Below are 15,000 nucleotides of genomic sequence, written 5' to 3'. Positions count from 1 at the left end.
TGTCGTTTTACCATTTTGTTGGATCTATTTTCAAAAGGTTATGATGGAAATAATTTGGGTTATGAAAGTTTTTTTTTAGGGGGTGACCATAGATATTTTGACAAGAATTTTACTACGTCATCGCTGAGACAAGTTAACTTTACTAATAATGTTTGTGTTTTGTTTTTAAATTCTGGTGAAAGAACAAAACGTTTATAACGGCAAAACTTTTAATTCCTTCAGTACTAAGACGCATTTTTACCACGAGTTTTGCGTACGATTAGATGATTTTACTGACATTAGGAAGGGTCTATGGAAGTCAGAAGATTAATGGCTACAGTCTTCACTATTTTAATCCAAATTTAAGTTTCTGAAGCTGTATAAAATCACCAAATAGTAAGCACAATGAATATCAAAACTCCTCAAGGTAATGAAGAGCTTAATGGGCAAAAGACGAAAAATAAACGATCTTTTGTTCTTGTCTTAATGTTTATGTGTCCGTGAGTTTTCATTGAGTTGTGGTGCATGCTATAATGTGACGTAACCTTGTGTTGCTTGAGTGTTGTGGCATTGTCCTTCGAATGGAATATTTAATACCGTGCAATGTTAAGTGTTGCTGTTTACACTGCGTCGCGGAGCAATGTGTGTTGCGCCATTCTATTAGCTTCTGAGTGTTGTTTTAAAGCTGATTGTGTTGCAGTGTTGCGTGCTGTATTGCGGTGCTCTGAGGCGATAAATGGTGGTAACCTTTGCATTGCTAGTGTTGCTGTAGCTTTGTGTTTGTAAGTATTGCCGCTGAGTGAGGTTGTGACGGAGTAATGTATAGTGTGTAGTGTTTGTACGTGTGTTGCTGTGTGCTCTACTATGATGATGCTGTGTGGTATATTCTAATAACTAATAACTACTCTCTCTCTCTCTCTCTCTCTCTCTCTCTCTCTCTCTCTCTCTCTCTCTCTCTCTCTCTCTCTCTCTCTCTCTCTCTCTCTCTTTGTGCCGCAGGAGTACAGCGTGCAGATGACCTTCAGAGAACAATGGAAGGACGACAGATTGAAATACACCAACGAAGGAGGTAAGACATACAAATATACACACTAATGTAGGCAGGCAGACAGACGGACAGATATATAGACCAAACTATATCTGATTTACTCACACTACTGCCACCATCAACATTAACACCTTTATCATCACCACAATCACGAGCACAACCATTTCATATTCGCTACTCGCATTTGCTCTCATCACCACTACCACCACCACCACCACCATCTTTCCAGTCTTCCTCAAAAAACACAACTTGTACTATAAGGCGGGACAAAGCTAGGAGATGACGGTGTGAAGGTTTGTTAGATATTGGAGATAGAAAAGGAGAGAAGAGGAGAAGGGCATTTGACGAGAGGAGAGGAATAACCTTTGATTTTTACTCGTTTCCTTTGTCTACCTGTTGATAACGAGCGCTCCCAGCTCCTCACACACACACACACACACACACACACACACACAGTGGGAAGCCTCATCTCAAAAGGAAAGAACCATCACCAGCAACACCAGCCTGGACACAAAACCCAGCTCGAGTCTTGATATGCGCCTGTCATATCGAATGTCATGTTTTCTGTCGAATTCAGAATGCAGGGAAAACGCATGAGATTGTGAAGGACGAGGTCATCTGGGTGATGTTAAAGAAGATGTATTAGATATCCATCAGCGTCACTCTAATCGCTACTACACCGTTACCACCGCCTCTTCCTCAGCGTCACTACCACTGCATCCCCATCACCATTGCCTCCAATCATCAATACTGTTCCGTCATCACCACCCCTTTCACCCCATCACCACTACTATTGTCACTTAATTACTGTCTCTCCGTCATCACCAATGCCTCCTTTTTATCAATACTGTTCTGTCACTATTATTACCTCACTGTCACTACTCACTACCAGTGCCTCCCCATTACCATCACTATTACTACACCGTCACCACCACTAGCTCACTACCATATCTGTTGTGCGTATTAATCATATTTGTCCCCATCTCCACCGCCTCCAAAGCCTACGCCATCACCGCGACTCTCCCGGGCGTGGGCGACATTCCGCTCACTGCTGTTGGAGAAGAAAAGATATAGACAAGGAAAAACACAAAGAATTTCTCAATAAACAAGGCTCGCATCTGTTCCTGGAATGTTGTAGCGCTTTCCTTTTCTTAGAATCCCACAGCGGAAGGAAGTGAAAAACTGCGATTATATAGTGTCTTCTGTCACAGTGCAAAAGCTTCAACTTCAAACGATTGTATTGCTTTTCTATTCTTTATTTTTACTTTTTTTTAAGTGTCTTGCCCACGTTGGTTCAGGTAACGACTCAGACACACGTATTGCTGTTGTTAATTCTTCAGACTTTATATATTGCAGCAGATGATTGTTTTCCGTGCAACATTGTGTCCAAAGTTGATCCCTCAGTATAATTATAGGTACCTCAAAAGTGGTAGAGGGTGCAGGAGTCTAAGCTTGTCTCTCTTACTAAGCCTCACCTTTTCTCACCGAGTCTCAGGTGTATGAAGTTAGCGGCAGCGATCCCAACTTTTCTCGTCTTATTTTTACACCAGCGTTTCCGAACTTACAAAAAAAAAAAAAAAAAAAAAAGAAAAAAGACGGTTACGTTCTTTCGGCTGTTTGTAACTCGCAGTTTTCCTGCTCATTTTTTCTCGGTGCCAGTTCGAGGAGCAGCAACAGATTACAGTGTATTTTGTTGTGTATGCGAGTTGTTTTGGAATCCGGTGAAGGTGAGGCTTGTGTTGCCACCACGAGCGATGCTAAATTTGAGGCTTGTGGGTGGTCGGTGCATGTACTGTACAGTGTACACACACCAAACTTTACTATAGTCGAGGTCACGAGTCTGATTGAAGGTTATCGTACGCTGGCAATTAACTAACCGACCGTTACTGTGCATGAAATATTTATCTCTATTGACGTTACATGTAGGCAGCAGTGGCGAATACTGATAAATGTAGTCAGTGTTGAAGTTCAAATAATTAATAAATACTGCCAATAGACATTATTAACAGTGTTGACAAACGTACTATTATTTTTACAAGGATAGTCTGACTGAGGTTCAACATTTTCAAGAGTGACTTGTGTTCCTAAAGTGTGCCGCATGTATTGTCTCTCACACTATGTTGATGGAAAGGCTGCCTATGTGCGTTCAATAAACCAACACTCATTCCCCGTGGCCGCGACTGTTGTACAATAGATTAGTATTATGAAACGCTTTCCATTCTCAATACGACTGCATACTATTTTCAAGACTTTCAAAGTTACGAGCCAGTTTCTCAGTAGCGTTTCGTTTGCCAATAATGTAGAAGTTTTTCAGAACAGGTCCAGTGAATCATGGTCAGTGTCTCGGAGACTTGGTCCGAACGTTTAACTCAAGCCTCATTTACTTTTTGTTCTTCCTTCTTGATTCAGTTCATTTCCCCAGACGTCCCTTTCCTATCACTACCATCCATTTGGTCGCCCATCCAATCCAGGGCGCTACAAAATACTTAAGCTGAATATTGCCGTAAGAAATTGTTGTTTGTACTTCAGAGTCCCGAACTTGTTAAGACTACAGTGATACACTCGTCACCGCCGCCAGACGTACGCACACCAATGCCGGTCCACCTTATTTTTCCTTGGACATTTTTTTCCATGGCATTTCCTCTCTGTACTTATTTCCCTGTGGATGCGTTTGCTAGCAGTGTTATGATGAAACTGTGATGGTAAGTCTGGCTATAAATGATCTAGGTCATGTTAATTTGCCTTATGTTGATTGCTAAATATTTACGTAGTGGAGAGGAGAAAATTGTTAGGATGGGAAAATGGCAGAGAGGGAAGAGGTAAAGGAGGAAGGAAATGTTGGGAGAGAGACAGAAAGAGGAAAAATAGACGGTAAAAGTGTCCGGAGAGGAAAATATTAAGAGAAAAAAGCTTATGAGCGCAAATATCCGGAGAAAAAAAAATGGTCTGGCAAAATGTTTAGAAATGAAAACGTCCAAAATGGGAAAAAAATGGATGGCAAATAAAGTACAGTTCGGAGAAAAAAAAAAGGATAAAGGAAAATGTAAGGAAGAATAATGGAAATAAATTAATAATATCTGGAGAGGAAGAAGTCGACGGAGAAATAATATCTAAAAGTAAAAAAAAAAAAATAATGGAAAAAATTCCAGAGGAAAAGAATTGAGAGAGAAAAAGAAAAGGAAAAGAAAGGAAAATGTACGGAAAGAAGATGTAAGCGAAAAAAATATTGTCCACATGTCAGTACAGTCTTGGCCTTTCATCTCTCCCTCCTGCCAGGGTCTCAATCTCCTGCAGCCATTTTGTCCTTTCTGTTCCAGCGACACGTCATTTGTGGGTTGCGAGGGACCTAATCTCATGTAACACAAAAATAATGGTAGAAATATGCTCAATTATCTTACTGCTACAAGACGTTTCGCAGTTTGAGTTCAGATATCAGGTGATTGTATAGGTTTTGACATATCTTCATTGATAAGTGTTTCTCAGACGGTATTTATCATCGTTACCACCATACCCTTACCCTACACAAACACACACACACACACACACACACACACACACACACACACACACCAGTACAGTCTAACATCTATCGTTAAACCCGCCACAACCCCGTCCGTGCCCACTACAGTGACTGCAAAATAATACATCATAACGCAGGAAGAGTCAGCATATTTCTAGCGTTCGTAGATTAAACTTATGCACCCACCATTGTACAGCGGGGAAAAAAAGATTAGTAGTTTGCGAAAGCACAAGTTCATGGCGAACACAAACTTGGTTTTGCTTCCGGAAAATTTAAAGTTATTATTGCCATCAAGAATATTAACCAAAAGATGTAGTTCATGTTCCTAAACATGTCAATAGTGCCATTAAACAAACCCTTATGAAAATCTGGTTTCCAGTGTTTATTATGGAGTGACAGGTTCTCAGAGCTCCGTGAATGAAGCCATCGAGAAACACTCAGGTCGAGTTGTGTGCCTCGGATCTTTAGTTTCAGTCAGTGGATACGTCCTTGTAGAAGTAAAATTTAAAACTATTTCCTTAACATAAGTAGGTACTTTTTTTTCTGTTTGCCTTTCCTTAACTTACACGTGTTTTCAAACTCTGCTGAATGAGTTACGGGAAACTTACCCAAGAGTGTGAGCTGTGAGAAAAACTTGGCGTACCCTAATGAATTTAGTGACCACGGCTGAAAGTTTTGCTCTACTCGGGCCACTTTCTTTTCGTTATTCGATCACTCTCTACTGCAACATTTACATGACTTCAGTTTCCAAAGCAAATACTATGCACGCTTTTGCCAAAGACTGCCTCCTCTTTCCTTCTGTTCTGAAAGACTGGGTACAAGAGAATTACGAACATCAATAACTGGACCATTTACTTGATTCACAAATATAAAAAACGTAACTATATGCGTCTTTTTTCATGCATAAATCTATCAAAATACTAAATTCCCTATATCTGGTTTAATGAATGCCACCAGGAAGGACAGCGCATAGATTTGTTTTCCTTACCGTTGCTCAGTAGTCCTTATTAGTTCACCATCTAAATGAAAAGCTTGGCGACATTCTCCCAGCTCTTCTGGCGGTGTGCAAGATATGCCGGAGGTCAATTTTGACATGGAGTCTTACGTACCTTCCTCACATTTCCCTTAATCTAAAAATCGGCTCGTCTTGATTAAACTTTCTGTTCGGGTTCTCGGCAACGCTGGCATTAAAAAAAAATAAATAAATAATAATAATAATAATAAAAAATACACCCAAACCCCCACAATTTTTTTTTATTTTACATATTAAAATTTTGTTTTATATCATACCGATAGATATATATGTACAAAATGTTCCCTATTTAAAGAACCAACTTTCTTATCTATATTCCTAACAAAAAGCAGCTCCTTTTTTCCATAGCTGTCATTAGCTAGAGCTGCCTTTGACATGAAATGGAGACTGAAATTATTCCATTAGGCGCCGTAACAGCTTAGGTCAGATGACTATACTTGGTCATATGGTCATACTTATTGAAATCCCTTGAGTTGACATGTGGTTTTAGCTAAAAACAAGGATAGGAAGGCGGCTCCATCAAGCAGGAAGCCGTCTGTGCGTGCAGTATATAAAAAGTGTTAAAGTAGTGAAGCCTGACCCGTTCATTTCGTGTACAGCACAAGTTAACACAGGCTTTGTCCAACTAGACCAACCTGTATCAACATGACCTAAACAAGTGTCTGTCCTTAAGATAACACTTCAGACCTTCTATTTCACTCTAGATTACTTTTTAATTGCTTATTTAAACTGATTTACATATTGATATCAGAAGCAAAAAATAAATAAATCGGTAATCCTCTAGAAATAGATTAATGAAAAATAATCAAGTTTTCCTTGATTTTTTCCAACCCTGGTTCTCAGCGTGATGGAGTTAGCTAGGTTGCTTCAGAATCTTTAATTTCGTTTTCCCAGCAGCTTGCGCAGGTTTTTAGAATAGAAGAGAAGGAAGGCCAATGAAGTCCTAAAGAACACTGGGAGCAGGAAGGCACGGTGCCATGTTTCCCGGTGAAGATTATGTTGATAAAGACCTAAATACCAGTCAGTTTTTTCATTCCTTGCTCTGCGGTGAGTGGGTGCACATGGACAGCCAGACGGGGAACACCAGAGGAGGAAAAGGAAAGACTTCAGGTGTTGATGCAAAGAACACCGCAAGAGGCTGCAGTATTCCGAATGGCCTCGCCAACCCCCACCCACATCCACACGCCCCATCTTTCTCCATTTTTTCAGTGTTCACCTTCAATCAGCTGATGATTCATAGAGATACCTCGTCCGTCCTCCCCATTTTTAGATGAGCTGCAATCAGAGCCCTTCATCTCCCTCCGCTCACTCATTCACCACCCAGCATTTTTCCGCTCTGCCTCTCACTCCTCTTGACTCTGTGGCGTTAGTTTCCCATGGAATGCTTCGTTGGGCTCCTCTACCCACAGTCCTCTCTTCACTCCATGCCTTCTTACGCCCTCCTTCGTTTCCTTTGTCTGTCTTCCGTTAATGCGAGAGCCGACACACTCCCTCACTCCCTTCAGTGACGCACTCCAGCTTATGGCATTGTCCTGTTCTTCATTTGCGCATAACTTGCAATTTATAATACGACGTGTAGGTGCTAGTTAAGGAGGAGAGGACGGAGAAAAAGAAGTGACTCTCTCTCTCTCTCTCTCTCTCTCTCTCTCTCTCTCTCTCTCTCTCTCTCTCTCTCTCTCTCTCTCTCTCTCTCTCTCTCTCTCTCTCTCTCTCTCTCTCTCTCTCTCTCTCTCTCTCTCTCTCTCTCTCTCTCTCTCTCTCTCTCTCTCTCTCTCTCCATCGCCCACACGTCATACACATTCAGCCCTTGGTCTTGGTTGTATCAAAGCTAGAGATAGCATGTGTGCTCATAAGCCGTCCCGCGCACCACTAACACCCACGCCAGGCACAAGGCGAGCGTTGCATAATCCACTACGCCTGACTTCGTGGGAGAGAGAGAGAGAGAGAGAGAGAGAGAGAGAGAGAGAGCATTAGAAATAATATCTCTAAACGAAGACTTATTACATGCACTCGTTCAGATCCACCACTTGTATGCATCACTGTATAACAATGTGGAAAATGAATTATCTTATCTTACTTTACCTTTACCTTAACTTACCTGACCTTACCTTACCTTGCTTTGTTACCTTACTTTTTACTTTACCTTGCTTTACCTTACCTTACCTTAATTAATCTTACTTTACCTTACATTACCTTACTTCACCTTGCCTTGCCTTGCTTTACCGTACCTTACCTTACCGTACCTTGCTTAACGTTACCTTACCTTGTCTCTCCTGCAGGGAAAATCAAATACCTTACCTTGACGGAGACGGACAAGATCTGGATGCCTGATCTCTTCTTCAAAAACGAGAAGATTGGCCACTTCCACGACATCATCCTGCCCAACACCTACATCAGGATCTTTCCGGAGGGCGAGGTGCTCTACAGCATAAGGTGTGTTCAGGTTTTGGCTTAGAAAAAATATATAAAGCCCGTTCCACTGTCTAGTTCGGAAGGTTGCTAAAATATGAAGCGTGTTTTGATAAGATACTTTACGAAAAGACTGTGGAATGCCAGTACAGCATAAGGTGCGTTTAGGGCTGGAGAAGATATAGAGAGTCCTTTCGAGAGATTTCTAAAATGCCGCATGTTTTGATTTGATATCTCACAAAAAGATTGGAATCGCCCTTTTATATATATATATATATATATATATATATATATATATATATATATATATATATATATATATATATATATATATATATATATATATATATATATATATATATATATATATATATATATATATATATATATATATATATATATATATATATATATATATATATATATATATATATATATATATATATATATATATATATATATATATATATATATATAGCCAATAATATCTCTAACAACTTTACTTCTTCGTCTTTCCCTCCTTTACTTCATCCAGATGGCTCTACAGCTGTCTCTTCTTTTCTAAAGCTGAACTCTTCGCTCAAACCTTTGCTACCAACTCAACTTTGGATGATTCTGGGCATATTCCTCCTACTCCTCCACCCTCTGACTACTTCATCCCTAAAATTAAAATTCTTTATAAAGACGTTTTCCTGGCCCTCTCTGGCCTTGATTCTCGGAAGGCTTACGGTCCGGATGGAGTCCCTCCTGTTGTTCTCAAAACTGTGCTTCCGAACTCGCTCACTGCCTGGTCAAACTCTTTCATCTGTGTCTCTCTACTTCTATTTATCCTTCTTGCTGGAAGTTTGCTCACATTCAACCTGTCCCTAAAAAGGTGACCACTCCAATCCTTCTAACTACCGCCCTATAGCTTTGATTTCCTGCCTTTCTAAAGCCTTTGAGTCTATCCTTAATAGGAAGATAATGAGGCATCTATCAGCTCACAACCTTCTCTCTGATTGCCAGTATGGTTTCCGTAAAGGCAGATCTACTGGTGATCTTCTTACTTTCCTAACTGAATCTTGGTCATCCTCTTTTAGGGACTTCGGTGAAACCTTTGCTGTCGGCCTTGACATATCGAAAGCCTTCGATAGAGTCTGGCACAAATCTTTAATTTCTAAACTACCCTCCTACGGATTCTATCCTTCTCTCTGTACCTTCATCTCCAGTTTCCTTTCCGATCGTTCTATTGCTGCTGTAGTAGACGGTCACTGTTCTTCCCTAAAACTATCAACAGTGGTGTTCCACAGGGTTCTGTCCTATCACCCACTCTCTTTCTATTATTCATCAATGATCTCCTAAATCTGACTCAATGCCCTATCCACTCCTATGCTGATGATACCACCTGCATTATTCAACAGCGTTCAACAGACGCCCAACCCAACAACAATTAAATGACTCAAGGCGAGATGCTATAGGACGCCTAACTTCTGATCTTTCACTTGTTTCTGATTGGGGCAGAGAAAACCTGGTTTTGTTCAATGCCTCAAAACTCAATTTCTACAACTATCTACTCGACATAACCTTCCAGACAACTATCCTCTCTTCTTCAATAACACTCAACTTCCCTCTCCTCTACATTAAACACACTCGGTCTATCCTTCACTAAAAATCTAAACTGGAAATTTCACATCTCTACTCTTGCTAAATCAGCTTCCAAGAAGTTAGGTGTCCTATGGCGTCTTCGTCCATTTTCTCTCCTCCCAGCTGCTTGCTCTGTACAAGGGCCTTATCCGCCCGTGTATGGAGTATGGCTCTCATGTCTGGGGGATCCACACACAGCTTTACTAAACAAGGTGGAATCTAAAGCTTTTCGTCTTATCAACTCTTCTCCTCTAACTGACTGTCTTGATTCTTTAAGTCACCGCCGCAATGTTGCATCTTTATCTGTCTTCTACCGCTGTTTTCATGCTGTCTGCTCTTCTGAACTTGCTAACTGCATGCCTTCCCCTCCTGCGGCCTCGCTGCACAAGACTCTCTACTTCTTCTCATCCCTATTCTGTCCATCTTCCTAATGCAAGAGTTAACCAGTATCTTCACTCCTTCATTCCCTACACTGGTAAACTCTGGAACTCTCTACCTGTGTCTGTATTTCCACCTGCCTATGACTTAAACTCTTTCAAAAGAGGAGTGTCAAGACACCTCTTACGTTAACTGGACCCTCCTTTTAGATTTTTTGTTTTTCTCTTTCTACTTTCCTCTTAACAGGGCCTGGCAACCAGCGGGATTTTTTTTTCCAACACTTTGTTTTCCCTTGGCCAGTGCCCTTGTAGTATATATATATATATATATATATATATATATATATATATATATATATATATATATATATATATATATATATATATATATATATATATATATATATATATATATATATATATATATATACCAATCCCATTACAGTATAAGGTGTGTTTAGATTAAAAAAGATAGAGACCGTTTCACAGCTCATATATTTGGGAGCTTGCTAGAGTATGGAGCGTGTTTTGATGGATACCTAGCGAAACACACACACACACACACACACACACACACACACACACACACACACACACACACACACACACACACACACACACACACACACACACACACACACACACACACAAACACGCGCTTACCGTAAGCCAGCGGTGGAAACCCTATAAGAACTTCAAGTCATGTACAAATTCACTTAGCCAAACTTCAACAATGTTTTTGGGACTTGAGTTTTGAATACATTTTACATGGAAAGGAGAGATTCACCTCAGAGTGGCAGGAGGAGGGAGGCGCCAACACGTTGACAAGGAAGGGAAAGGAGGGGTGTCTAACATGATTATTGCACCTCCTCCATGCTTACATTAATGTTAATCTCGGAATGAAGGAAGGTGATGTGCGTTGCTCAAGAGAGAGAGAGAGAGAGAGAGAGAGAGAGAGAGAGAGAGAGAGAGAGAGAGAGAGAGAGCACTTTAAAAGAAGCACGACAGATTGTGAGAATTTATAGATACAAAAGTTGAGAGAACTGAATTAGAGAAAAGAAGCAGCCGAAGAAGTAGAACTAGCAGAAGAAGGAGAGAGAGAGAGAGAGAGAGAGAGAGAGAGAGAGAGAGAGAGAGAGAGAGAGAGAGAGAGTTTTTGTGTGCTGTACTTTCGCTCATCATTCCATTCACCTGGGTCGAGGCGCCTCACTCACACCTCTTCTCTCCCTTGACAGGATTTCTCTGACGCTATCCTGCCCGATGAACCTGAAGCTGTACCCACTCGATACCCAAGTGTGCGAGCTGCGGATGGCTTCATGTGGGTACCTGCAGAGAGAGAGAGAGAGAGAGAGAGAGAGAGAGAGAGAGAGAGAGAGAGAGAGAGAGAGGATGGGGGTATATAATGAGAATAATGATTGACGTTTCATTAGGACAAGCAAAGGTAAGAGGCTGATTATGAACATACAGTTTATTAGGGATATGTAATAAGGCTAGGATTACATGTCATCACTTAACGATGTATTATATGTTGACATAAAGGTGGGCGTGATATAAGGGTGACATAATTATTTGAAATTTTTCGCTTCTACATATTTTTCTTATAGTCATTTTCAGGCACATAGAGGACTAATAATTGTGCGCTAAAATACTCTTGATTATTTTTTTTTTTTTTTTTTTTTTAGCTAAGGAAGGTCAAACAAAATTAGTGTCTTATTCTCATTTCCTTGTGTTTGTGTCCGTGGAAACAATCTTTAAAACTCTTCATAAGTTTACTGATGATGATGCTAATGTTAATAATAGTAATGATAATAGTAATGATAATAATAATAATAATAATAATAATAATAATAATAATAATAATAATAAGAAGAAGAAGAAGAAGAAGAAGAAGAAGAAGAAGAGTAATAATTTTAGTATGAATAACAATTCAATTTTTATAGTTCATTCTGATTTGAACAAGAAATGAAACTGTTTAAAAGAAGAATCCATAGTTTTTGCAGATTGTTAAGTTACATTACATTAAGTTACGGTAGTATTGTGTTGATATTGTGATAGGTATGGCACGGGTGTGTGTAATTCACCTCGGTCGCCTGCTGGTCACCCAGCCAGTCTTCCCCATTACGGAGCGAGCTCAGACCTCATAGACCGATCTTCGGGTAGGACTGAGACCACAACACACAAAACACACCGGGAAAGCGAGGCCACAACCCCTCGAGTTACATCCCGTACCTATTTACCGCTAGGTGAATAGAGGCCACACATTAAGAGGTTGCCCATTTGCCTTGCCACTTACCGGAACTCGAACCCGGCCCTCTCGATTGTGAGTCGAGCGTGCTAACCACTACACTACGCGGTGTGTGTCTATGTGTGTGTGTGTGTGTGTGTGTGTGTGAGAGAGAGAGAGAGAGAGAGAGAGAGAGAGAGAGAGAGAGAGAGAGAGACCTGTATCAGTCACCGTGTGTGTGTGTGTGTGTGTGTGTGTGTGATATCATCTGTAAATTAGATGTATTTCCATTGGCTAATATATGTATCCTGTTTTCAAATCAAATGTAAATTAGATGTATTTCCTCTCTCTCTCTCTCTGTTTTCTCTCCTCTCTCTCTCTCTCTGGAATAAAATAAATTCTAAATTCTAAATTCTAAATTCTCTCTCTCTCTCTCTCTCTCTCTCTCTCTCTCTCTCTCTCTCTCTCTCTCTCTCTCTCTCTCTCTCTCTCTCTCTCTCTCTCTCTCTCTCTCTCTCTCTCTCTCTCTCTCTCTCTCTCTCAGACGGCTGGACCACCGAGGATCTGGTCTTCAAATGGGAAGATAAGGATCCTATTCAAGTGAACAAGAACCTTCACCTGCCGCGCTTCACCCTCAAGGAAGTGGTGCCCAAATACTGCAACAGCAAGACAAACACAGGTGAGGCCGCCGCGGGTGCCAAGACGCCAGTGCCATGAGAGACGGACAATCTAAAGCCCCTCTTCTGAAATGCTTTATCTCACCACGAATATTTTTATATGGCAGATTCTCAATAGTCTTTTGCGTCTTCATAAAGCAGATATTTTGTTTCCTAGCCAATAGAACCCATGCCACTTCAAATAGAGCCTTTTGAATGTGTTGGAGGTGCGGCACAGAAATGTTTCAGAATATAGTCTTGAATGTGCATAGTGAATAAAATACACTTGCACCAGTCAGTTTATAGACGCGATTTTAAAATGGTAGAGATGAGGGCACGCGTTCGTTAGCAGAGCGTCAGTGTACGCGTAAATGAGAGAAGTGTTATTGAGCAATACCAATCGACTCTAAACGTAATCACGCGTGCGATGGCTTCGTTTTCACACATCGAAAAGGAAGCACTTGTCTTTATGAATCCTGTAGCTGCATGATAATGACGCAATGTCACCCGTTTTCTGAGTGACTATTTTTCTTCTGCAAAAAAAATAAAACTGGAATTAATTGAAAAATTCTGTTACATCATCATTTTTTACTGTCAGTGGTGTAATTGGAAAGTGCATTCTAAACTTTCTATAGATACCTTTATTAAACTCAAGGAAAAGCTACAGGTGACTGATTACAAACGTGCGTCACGCTGCCCTGACTCACGCCCCGAGGTAACAGGAAGGCTTCAATCTGGCAACACCCAGCAGGCGGCGGGACACATGCCGGCAGGTGAGGTGAATGTTGCGGGCGTGGCACCTGATAACTGACTAGTGAGCGTCACAGCCACAAGAGAATGATAACGAGACATACGGTTTCGTTAATTTCCATATTGTAAAGATCCAGAATGTCTTTGTCACTGAGTGAACCAGTGAACAACGATCCAGTAACCCACTGCTGGGAGAAACTAGTCACACTGCTCAGTGATGGCCGCGTCTATAATTAACAGGATGATTGGTGTGTCATTCATTTAATTACAGAAGCCTGTCCAAAAACAGAATCCAAGCCTCATCAGGACAGCACGCTCATTGGAGGCCGAGTGTTGTGAGCATCAGCTGATGTAAATCAATAGCGTGCCGGCTCGGCGCTGTCTTACCCTGCACCTCATGGGAGCAGGGAATACTGGTGTTGTTGCTGTTGTGTTGCGTATTTACGGCGCCATATCAGGTAAAAATGTATGAGAGAAAATTTCTTCCTAAAAATGCAATTACAAGAAAATCAAAACATAAATCAGAAATTGAGGATATATTTTTGTCTTGTTAATTGCATTACTTAATTATGAATTCAGTTGAAGATGCTCACAGTGGTAATGGTGATTATGATGAAAAAAAAAGCTTCATTTGGTAAGGCCGCGAGAGGTATAGACAAGCATACATTTGACAAGCTGAGAAGAGCAGTAACCATGGAAATAACGGCAGAAGATAGCACGAAATGCAACACCACAGCGGTGAGCGGGAGAGTGAACTCAGTCGGATAAAGGAAGGAAGTTAGCGAGGACAAAAGTATGTAATTCCACCCTGTCTAATTAAAATTTGTGAATAAAATAACCTCCATATGCCGGAGCTGCACTCTACAAGGCCCGGTGTAGAGTTAGCACATGGAGAGGGAAGAATGGCCAAACAACACAGTGGTAGTTAGTGGGTGGTAGTGGTGGTGATAGTAGTAGTAGTAGTAGTAGTAGTAGTAGTAGTAGTAGTAGTAGTAGTAGTGGTGGTAATAGTAAAAGAATTTACTACTACTACTACTACTACTACTACTACTACTTCTATTTATGATGATGATGATGATTTTTGTCGTCGTAATCACTAATCTCACAAAGAAAGGAACAAAATAGCAGGACATTAAGAAATTATAACATCCATCCTTTTCTTTCTTCCACGGAATTGTGGAAGAAGTGTTCAACTTTTCATCATCGTCTCTTTTTGTACCAGTTTTCAAGACACTGAGCGAGGACAGACAGGGAGGGAGGCTACACATGTTGAACTTTATAAAACAAACATATACAGATGAGCGGCCCAACTGGTTCTCCCTTCTGCGTGTATTAACTGTGAGAGTGTGGCAAGTGAGGAGTGATGGGCAACAGCTAGGGT

The 15,000-nt window shown here is 40.7% G+C and overlaps 1 pseudogene; it reads left to right on the top strand.

The window, feature by feature from the left end:
• Positions 1 to 15,000, top strand: part of LOC123518247 — a 79,749-nt pseudogene that overhangs the window by 57,709 nt on the left and 7,040 nt on the right.

The sequence above is a fragment of the Portunus trituberculatus genome, chromosome 43 (assembly GCF_017591435.1).
Source record: "Portunus trituberculatus isolate SZX2019 chromosome 43, ASM1759143v1, whole genome shotgun sequence".
NCBI lineage: Eukaryota > Metazoa > Arthropoda > Malacostraca > Decapoda > Portunidae > Portunus > Portunus trituberculatus.
The sequence above is the reverse complement of the archived record's forward strand: the minus strand, read 5'-3'. Positions and strand labels throughout refer to the sequence as shown.